The sequence below is a fragment of the Columba livia genome, chromosome 5 (genome assembly GCF_036013475.1).
Source record: "Columba livia isolate bColLiv1 breed racing homer chromosome 5, bColLiv1.pat.W.v2, whole genome shotgun sequence".
Taxonomy (NCBI): Eukaryota; Metazoa; Chordata; class Aves; order Columbiformes; family Columbidae; genus Columba; species Columba livia.
Window position 1 is genome coordinate 33,253,966 of NC_088606.1, and position 10,000 is coordinate 33,263,965.

The 10,000-nt window shown below is 36.1% G+C and overlaps 1 protein-coding gene and 1 long non-coding RNA gene across 8 annotated transcripts in view; one reads left to right on the forward strand and one right to left on the reverse strand.

Moving 5' to 3' along the window:
- The window catches only part of CDIN1 (CDAN1 interacting nuclease 1), a 124,909-nt gene that overhangs the window by 36,905 nt on the left and 78,004 nt on the right, over positions 1-10,000 (forward strand). The window lies entirely within an intron of this gene.
- LOC135579573 (uncharacterized) overlaps positions 4,191-10,000 on the reverse strand; it is a 34,638-nt gene continuing 28,828 nt past the window's right edge. The window contains exons 4-5 of the long non-coding RNA XR_010472940.1: positions 4,404-4,518; positions 4,191-4,325 (exon numbers count right to left, since the gene is read on the reverse strand). This is a non-coding gene — a long non-coding RNA (uncharacterized LOC135579573). The remainder of the gene's footprint in view (positions 4,326-4,403; positions 4,519-10,000) is intronic.

Sequence of the window (10,000 nt, forward strand, 5' to 3'; positions counted from 1 at the left end):
GACTCTCTATTTCCCCTTATTGCATTTCATTAAATTCCTGCTGGCCATTTCCTCTAGTCTGTCTGTCTAGGCCCCTCTGAATGGGAGCCCTGCCTCTCATTTGAGTGTCATCTGCAAATGTGAGGAAAGTATACTGTTTTGCATCCTTCCAGGTCATTGGTAAAGATGTTAAACAGGAATAGAAATTCATAATTGCAGCTACATAAAGAGGAAGGAGTGCAAAAACTTACACTTTTTTTTTAGATCTACCTTTAATGCCCTCTTCTTATTTACACTTAGATAATAATGTAAAATACCTTCTCCAGCTGCATATGTATTACATATGACTACGTGCGATTGATTAGTTACATGACAGTAACAAGTATATGAGGTCAGTATATCCTCCCACCTTCCTCTACTTTCTCTTAGCTATTGAGTAAGCAACATTAAAAGAGAAACCAATATCAACAGGCTTTCTACACTCACCTTTTGGTGAAATGTTCTAAAAAAAAGAGGCAGTTTATACGTTCAAGTTGAGCAAAGCAGTACTGGTGTTTGTCACTTTTATTGATATGCATCTACAGTCCACTTACCAAGCAAAGGCAGAGAGATGGAAGGCACAAATAAGAAAACAGTTCTTACGCAAGCATCCTGCAGCATTACAAATTACACGGTACAACTATAATTGCTGAATTTTTGACAGTATGTATAATGAAAGGTCTTCAAAACTCTGACTTCAGGATTGTCTAGGACATTTATACAGCATACATAAAATAAAGAATCTGTTTGTTCCAAGAACACTGCTGAAATGTGAGGTCCTTTTATGTCAACAATCTTCAACATACATAAAATTAATTTCAAATTTCTATCACCTCTTCAAGAAAATGCTTCACACTTAGCTTTTAGAAATTATTTTCAGCTCTAATTACACTCTTAAGCAAGAATCTCAAATTACTTAAATCTCCAGGAATTAAAATATGTATTTGAATAAGTCTTACTTCACATTATTCCTTATTACAAAGTGTTTGCTACCTGGTATATATACTGTAGGAATATGCTTCATCTTGCAGAAGTGTGTTGCCATTGACTAATTATCAGGGTGCACTAATGCAGAATCCATAGAAGTAAAGATTTGGTTTCAGGCTGATAGCCTGTAGTTTAAAATAGAGCACATTTAAGAGAATTTGCTTAACAAATCTAGACGCAGAACAGGGCCAATCACTGATCTTTAAAGCTGTGAAAATGTGAAATGCAATATATTTCTGATTGTAAAAACAATCTCAAATATAACGCAATCTTCATTTTATGTTTGCTGAATATGCAGAAACTTAAATTGCAGTAGGTTGGCTTCTGGTAAAAATTACAGGTACAGTAATCACAGTGCACCTTGGCAATATTCTATTGTACTTTTTTGTGTGTTTTTCCACATGGATGAAATTTTGTTCAAGCCAATTATTATCAGTAAACAAGAGCTTTTTACTTAAGAGTATTTTGCTGGGTGACTTCTGACTGTGGTCCATTAACTTTGCATTCTGTTGACAGATGGTTTAAGCGTTCAACAGGATAAAATTGTGTAAAATACAGTTTCTTTGCATTTGCACAGATATTATTAAACACAGAGAGTTTCTTGAGAAAGTGTCATCTTTAATACTGACCAGTGACAGTGTTTCTAAACAAGCATTTCTCCATCTTCCTATCTTTGAATTCATATTGATAATGCAGAATATTTTTACAAAGGCAGGGGCAGGAAGTATGCCAGATGTTTAAGCTGTGCTCCCAGAAGTTCCCTCTCTTGAAAAGAAATAATACCATTTTTAAGACATCTCATTACTGTGTATCTTCCTCTTGACTATGGGAAACATCTATATTCCTTTAGTTGCCTTGGTGAGAGTGGAAAGCCAGTAGGATAGAGACAGCTTTCAAAGCAGATTAGTTGCACTAGTGAAAACAAATTCTATGTTCTCAAAACAGAAACAAGAATGATTCCTCTCATTGCATGTCCAGAATGGATTCTGCCTCTGAAGAGTACACTGTATTTTTTTTATCTGCTTGTCAGTATTTCACTTTTTTCTCTTTTAGGAATGGGAAACTTTTCCCTTCATGATTAGATTAACTGCTATTTTAACATGCCATGTCATAGTGTTGTCATGTAGGGATGCTGTTAGAGAACAGGTCTCATGCAGGTATTTATAGCAAACTTCTCTTACAAGTGAAAACTGGCAACTAAATGTAAACTTTTGCTGAAGAAACTGGGGAGTAGTTCTAGAGTGCCAGCGTTGGACGCATGTGAGCGGCTTGTTTTCGTCCCATTAACTCTTGGGTGAGAAAAGCGCAATGGAACAGAAGCAGGAGTCTGAAGCTACAATGCAAAAGAATAGTTTTCATTTGACCAGTTTAATTATTTACTTTCAACATGAATACTGACGTTAATTTAGTGAAGCCAGCACCTTTGGTCTTTGTTTTCTTTTCTTTTTCTATGTTGCAAAATATTTGTTTTTATTTCCACTTATTCTGGACAGCGTGCACAACTGAAGGGAATGATGCTGACATGACTGGGTTTGTAACCACTACGTATGACCTTCTTCTTGATTATCTTGAAATACTATAATAGCTTATTCACTAGCCATACTTGAGTTTTGGTCCAAGTATTGCTCCCAGTTTACAAATGAAACAGTTGAACCATGAACAGGTTAATTAACTTGGCCAGAGTCCTATAGAGAGCTTGTGTCTAGGCAAAGACAAGGATTGAATCTTGCACTTGACAGGCATGGATTTATGAGAGCTAGACACTTCTGAATCCACATGTACTCATTCCCTGCTTCCTCTTTAAGCTAGAAGGGAAAAAATGGATGAACACAAAATGAAGGGCAATTTTTCTTTTTAACCTTTATAAGTCTGTTGTCCACTTTTTCAGAGAAAATTCAGTAGCTTTTCTATAAGACTGAGCAAGGCTCAGTCTTCCCATTTCTGTATAAACATCTGATGAAATGCATCCTCAATAGTGCACTGATAAATTGGTGCTGGAGAGAATTTTTCTTGAGACAGTGTTGCTGAGAAAAGCTGTTTGCCTTGAAATCACAAAAGTTACTTTTCGTTGGACTATTCCACTTTCTCTTTCTAGAATATATTAGAGAAAGTGTATGTTCTAAGTAGACAAAGAACATGCTTGGTGTTGAACATGCTTGGTGTTAAGCAGAGCACACTGATGAGCTACTTGACCAATGTCATCTCAGATTTTAGATCATGGCCCTCAACTACAGTAAGTTTTTTGTTTGTAGAAATTGATATCTTCACAATCATGGGAGGTATACATGCTGTAGTGTGAGATGCATTCCTTCCATAACAGATTCAATAGCATCTGTGTAAATATTGCTTACTCCAGTGTAACGTAACAGCAGTTGGAATAGGCCTTGCTGTCTTCTCTAAAAATACCTTTCACTGCAACTAACCCAATTTAAACTTCTCTTCAAACCCTCCCCTAGCATATATGCAACACTGTGCTGAAGCAAAAGCATTAAATCCCTGTCTTACCATCAGTTTTGTCCTGTCCTGAATAACTACAGCATCCATGTGCTTTGTATAGGAAGAGCTAAAAAACCATTGTGTGACTTTACTTAAGAAAGACTCTGCTTGAGCAAAAAGGGTAAAAGCTAAAAAGGGCGCTGAATGCAATGCCTGAAGGGTGTTACTGAGACATCTCAATTAAAAAGTTGACGATACAACAAAATGCAGGAAGAGTCGTCTGAAAGGGAGATCCAAATGTTTGACATCCTCAGAACTGTCTTAAGTAGCTAATGGAAAACATCAAAGAAAACACTGAAAAGCAGTTTAAAAAGCACTGAAAACCTATGAAAAACAATTTACTGAGGGCTGCTGCTGGTAATTTTTTTTCATGTAGGATCCATGACCCTGAAACCTCTTCTTAGGTTAGTTATTCCAACCTTTTAGTTAACATAAAACAAACTCATTTTTTAATTTATATTTTGGGTCTTCTTTCTCTGAAAGGTGATAGAGCCTGCAAGCAATAAACTTACGTGAGTTCAATCGCTTCTTTGACGTAAGAGACTGGAACCCACTCTTCGAAAACCACATGAAAAGGCACAGGTCAACAAAGTATAAAGCTGCCAGCTGAGATCTGTTCTGATTTTTTAAAGGAATAGTTAAAATTAGGTAGGCCAGACCATGCAAAAAATGTATGTAAAACCCTCAGGCAGGAGGTGAAGACAGGACATGCCAGCCCTTCTCAGTTGTGTTAGTTCATGGTTGCAGCGCGGTCAGCACTGAGCTCTTCAGTGCCCTGGAGTCCCAGCAGCAGAACTCTGGGCTCCGTCTGCGTTAAACCACAGCTGTAGAAGGGAGATGTTGATTGAGTGAGGTGGGTTCACTGGAGGCCACCAGGATGGTAAAGGGGCTGGAGCACTTACCCTGTGAGAAGAGGCTGAGGGAACTGGGGCTTGTTCAACTGGGAGAGGAGATGGTTTCAGGGGAAGAGCAGCCTGGTGGTATCTATGGGAAGGCGGTGAGGAAGACAAATGCAGGCTGTTGGCAGTGTTGACGTGGTGGTAGGATGAGAAACAGGTATAAATTGAAACAAGAGACATGTACAATTTAACTTTAAATAACTTCTGTGGTCTATTAATGTTACAAATTCTGCTTTCTGTTTCCCTAAAGTAAATGTTCATTTCTATAAAATGATTTTTGCAACAGATTTTAAAGATAAAAGTTCTCTTGTATAATTAACCCTTGAACTTGTTTTGTTAAACCTTGAAATCATGGTGTTAAAATAAGTATTGATGTTATCCAAAGTTTATTGCATATGTATGACTGAAGAAATAAACATGATCTAGGTGTGATTATCTAAGGAAAACTTCTACAGAAGATGGAAATTGAACATAGTAACTGTAATTATGTAAAAGGAAGTCTATTACTCTATGATAAAACTGTCAAAATAATGATTGGGGCCTCCTACAAATCATGCAGAAAATCAATAAAACTAATCCTACGTCATAGCTTGAGAATTTAGAAATTGTATTTTGACCTTAATTCATGATGGAGCTATTCAAAACATATTTAATAAATGGGTTATAGTACTTCTTAACTAAAAATTGAAACTCTTCCTCAATAGTTTTCCCCAGTGAAAAGGGAATGTATTTCCAGTCCACATGATATGCATGTTATTTTGCTGATTACTTACTCTTTTTTAAGAATTATTAGTTAACTTTGATCTGTTATTCAGGTACACTTAATTTGCCATGAAACCTCTCCCAGAAAATTCTTTGTGGCTCGACAACCCTCTTTGGGGTGGTTAAAAAAATCCAGTCCTTTTTTCCCTGCAATTTACTTTATTCTCCATTCTATTTAAAAGCTATATCCAAATGCCTTCCAGCAGTGTGTTAAGCTGCATGACTGCATCTCTTCTCTTCTCTTCTCTTCTCTTCTCTTCTCTTCTCTTCTCTTCTCTTCTCTTCTCTTCTCTTCTCTTCTCTTCTCTTCTCTTCTCTTCTCTTCTCTTCTCTTCTCTTCTCTTCTCTTCTCTTCTCTTCTCTTCTCTTCTCTTCTCTTCTCTTCTCTTCTCTTCTCTTCTTTCTCCCCTCTTCCCAGGAAGAGAAGCATTTGCAGTGAAGTGTTTGGTTTGGTGGTTTTTTTGGTTTGGTTTAGTATACCTACATAAATGTTCTGTATTTGTTAGAGAGGACAAAGTGACAGAAATGTGCCTTTCACGGGAAGCAGATAGGAGTGGGGTCCTTGTGTTCACTGCACAGTCTCAGATAGGTGATTCAGAAGAATCTCCATTTCTTACTTACTTCACTCCCTAATAAGTGTAAATTTCACTCTTATAGCATGAATAGACAAGTGCAACCTTACACTGCTTGGCTAGAATGTCCTTCTTCTTCTGCGGTGTTCCTGTGAAGGTGGATCAGGAGAATATTGCAGAACGTAGATGGATTTCTTCTTTGCAGATCACTCTTCTCTATGTAATGCCTGTGTCTAGCTTTTTTAGCTCAAATTCCTTGAAATTTTTTAAAAAATTGGATGAGATAGGCTTCTAATTTGGCATCTGGTCCTCAAATAGGTGCCAGAATAGACCTTTGGTAAAAATGGTAGTTTTTATTGTCATGCAATTACAACATTACTTGTCTAATTAACTTTTTTTTGGCTGAATCACATTATGTATTAATGTGATAATTCTCATACCAGATCAATTATTTATCTTTTCTTAATCATAAAATTGTTTCTATAACAGTTGCTGCAGCTATAAATGCAGCACTGTTGTGACAGGTTTCACAAAACTTCCCCAAGAGTGTTTCCCCCAGCTCTGCCCCCCACAGTTACAATCAAGATGAAATGTTGCTTCTATCCATTGTAGCACAAGACACAAAAACAATAAAGGTGCTGAAAGACATGTTGACCTTCAGAAAGTGACAAAAACAGCTATACATTGTTCCATAGGGGAGGATCCTGTGCTTGACAGTAGGTAGTACTGAGTGTTTTGGTAAGCAGTAGTTTTATGTGGTGGGAGGTGGGGAGACAAAAATTCCCTGTAGTAGTTACTTGCAGGTAATGTTTACCTGTGTATCTTTTGTCTCTCAAAAAAGTTCTTAAAGCAAGTACTGGCTTTTGTTCTGTATCACTTCCAAAAAGCTGATTCTTTGTTGAGAATTGCTACTCTTTCAGTTTGCTCGGTTTTCTTTTTATTTTTAATACTCACAATTCTAAATATCCAGCATTTTTTAAATCCTGTGATGTCTTTGTCCCTGATGTTGTGTAGGTATGAGTTTCGTAAGCATATTATATATCTTTTCATAGAAGAAAGGTTGAAGTGCTTTCTTCAGAGTTACTTCAATGTTCATGGACATTCTGACACTCAACAAAATGGTAGGCAGCTTTTTTGCATGTGTGTCTTCTAAAATAAGTATTTCATGTGCCCAAACTTTATAAGTTTATTCGGGCCATCCACCACTTTTTTTTCTGTCTTCGACACCCTGGTACTTCCAGTGGGCATTTTTGAGCTAGGGTGACAGAAATTAATGTAATGGCTCCAGGTGAGCATAAACAGAATGTATCAGTTGTAAGGAGTTTGATGATATTGCCAAGTCCATTTCTTCTTGTTCGTTACAGACAATCATTAGGGAATGCACAAACTTGTTTCAGCCAATTTAGAGACTAGTAAAAGGTCCAAATAACTGACCCGTTTCTTCCACTGTTCATTACTGGATTTGGGAATATTTTCTTTCTTTGACTGTAGTGTCCCTGAAGACATAATCTCCAAATGCTAAGCCCCAAATCCTGCACTTTTTCAACAGTGGAATCCCATCATTCACATTAATTTTAGACTGGGAATTGCAATGTAAAGTATGTTTTTTCTTTAGGACATACAACTGTGTCTGTTCTCATTGTTTTCTTTAGGGAAGCTAGGAACAACTGAAGGCTTAAAAAATAATTTGTAATGAATATTTTGAATCTTTAATAATACAATTACTCCTAAGCTTATCTTCAAGACTTATATACTTTCTTGCCTATTCGAAGTTCTCAAATCAGAATTCCATCTGCTTTTCTGAAGAACTTCTTTTCTTCCTGCTTCAGGGCAGATTCCCTTTTGTCTCAGCTACTTTCCTTATCTGCTTCCACATTACAGAGCTGTTTACTTGCATTCAGCATCAAGAATTGCTTAATTTACAGTTAATTTTGTTTATTTTCACATTGGTAAAAGAATTCAGTAGGCAAAATGAAGAGGCACACATTTCACTTACAAAATTATTTTCCTCAGTCTGCTATTAAAGTATGTGTTCATTTAGCTTTAATCTTATGCTCTGAAATTTCTTTGCCTTTTTTTCAGTAAACTGAAGGAGGGCCCAGCTCTGAAAAGACACATGCAAAGCCATCATGTACTTGATGTGAAACTTGCACCTATGTGGAGCTACAGCTTTTCAATAGGTGCCAGTTTACTCAGATTCATCTGCAGGATCATAACTGGAGTCTGACATATTTGAATCCTCTGTAACATCATCACTTACTTTTCTTAGATCCTCAGAAAACATTTTAAGCAACCTGATTATTATGGGTCAATTTATGTCATGCTACTGTTGACTTTTACTGTGAGAAAATGAACACATACTTCCGCATGTTCTCAGAGTCTAATCCTTGACAGGGCTTTGGGATTTTTCTTTTTTGTTTGTGTGACTACTTAGTTTCCTCAGGTGCTACTAATAAACTTTAACAAAGATTTTTTAAAGCAGTATTAAAAAAAAAACTTTTGGCATGTCCAAAATTGCAAGAGATTAGTAATGTTCAGCTTTCCCTTATGCAGTGGTATGTGTCATTCCTTAGCGTATCACAGTCACTTAAGTACTTGTTAGGTTGATCATTAAAAACATAATGTACTGGTCATAGACTTTATTGTATAATTCCCTAATCACTGCTAACTTATCTAAGCATATAATTGGCACTAACATTTACCCCCTTCCAAGTTTTCTCTACTATTTGCTCACATGTAACTTCTCAAAGTAGATGGCTAGCATAAATGAAAGATTAAATCATTGCTTATTTTTCTATTAACGAAAAATAATTACACCTTAGTAAAAAATCTCGTCTAGGATGTTTAACGATGTATGCCACAAATGATGTGTAGATGCAAAAGAATTGCTATTGGCTCTGCATTTTCAGTGCCTTTTGTTGTTATATTTGAATAATATGTTAGTTTATAAACTGTGGTGTAATGTTTTAAGTGTCTTTATAAATTTATGAATCTTTTAACAAGTGACTTTGCTGCAAACCAAGCTTTCCACTTCATCATCTAGTGAGTGGGATAACAGTCCTGACTGACCTGTTGTTATTTAGCAGGTATCCTGTGAGCCCTAGTCTGCTGGTAGAAGTTTGGTGTGTGATAGAAAGTTTTGTTCATTAAGAACAATAAATGGAAAGTGGCTACTGGAAAATGACCTGTTTTCTCATTCCTGGCCCCATATTGCCTGGGAGGTATAATTTCTTTAACTTGGGAGAATATCCCTGTGCAGCCATTTGAAGACAGCAGTTCATGTGCAAGGAATAGGGTCAAAAAAAATTTGGAATTGAAACAAAACATTATTTCAAAATTGTTTCCTCCTCTTTCTTAGAATGGCAGCTTTTGGAAACTCAAATGATAAAACATAAAAGATAAATAATTTTTTAATACCAAATTTAAAAGACCCAAGGACTTTTCTAAAAGATAAGAAGATTCAGTGCATTTCTTCCTACAAGTAACATTGATTTCATCCATTTTAATCCATTTTCTCTAACTGCATGAGTTTTTTCTTTATACCTTACCCAATTAACTTGGACACTCTAAGGTCTACTTCGAACTTTATCAGACTTTCAAAAAAATGTATTATCTGCAGTAAAACATAATGTACTTAATTAGGAAAACTTAAATCACCAACATTAAGAAGCAGTATTAGTTTGTACAGATGGAAAAATAAACTACTAGTAAGTTGAATGTGAAACTGACAGTCATTAAACATGAATTTCATTTGACCCAGTTAAGATATTTTAAAATATCAAATTGCTGTCAGTATATCAAAATTAATTATCATCCTTCCCCTTCACATCAGTTTCCAGCATTTCAGGGTGTTCTTGGGTATTTTTTTAGTATTTCAAACATCCCTGTATTTTGATTGAATACTATGTCATCCTTAGTTGCAGTCATAAGGCTTTTGCCATTGTTTGTGCGTTGAGTTTTGCTCTGTAGCCTTATGCAGGGGCAGAGTGTGTGTCAGAAATAGTTTAATATACCATGCATTAGCACCAGAGGTGACATGGTGACTAAGAAAATCACATTATCCAGTTATGGTTAGTTTTACCATGTTGTGAACTGTCAAATCATTTGACATGAAAGGCAGCCTTCAAAATGTAAATAAATGCTATATAAAATTATCTGATGTTTTGTCTACTGTTTTCTAACCAGCAAAATGGTCTAACTTTTAGCCAATGTACACGACATTCATCAGTTTGTCATTTAATGGCAGGGTTGATCAGAACTGAATCT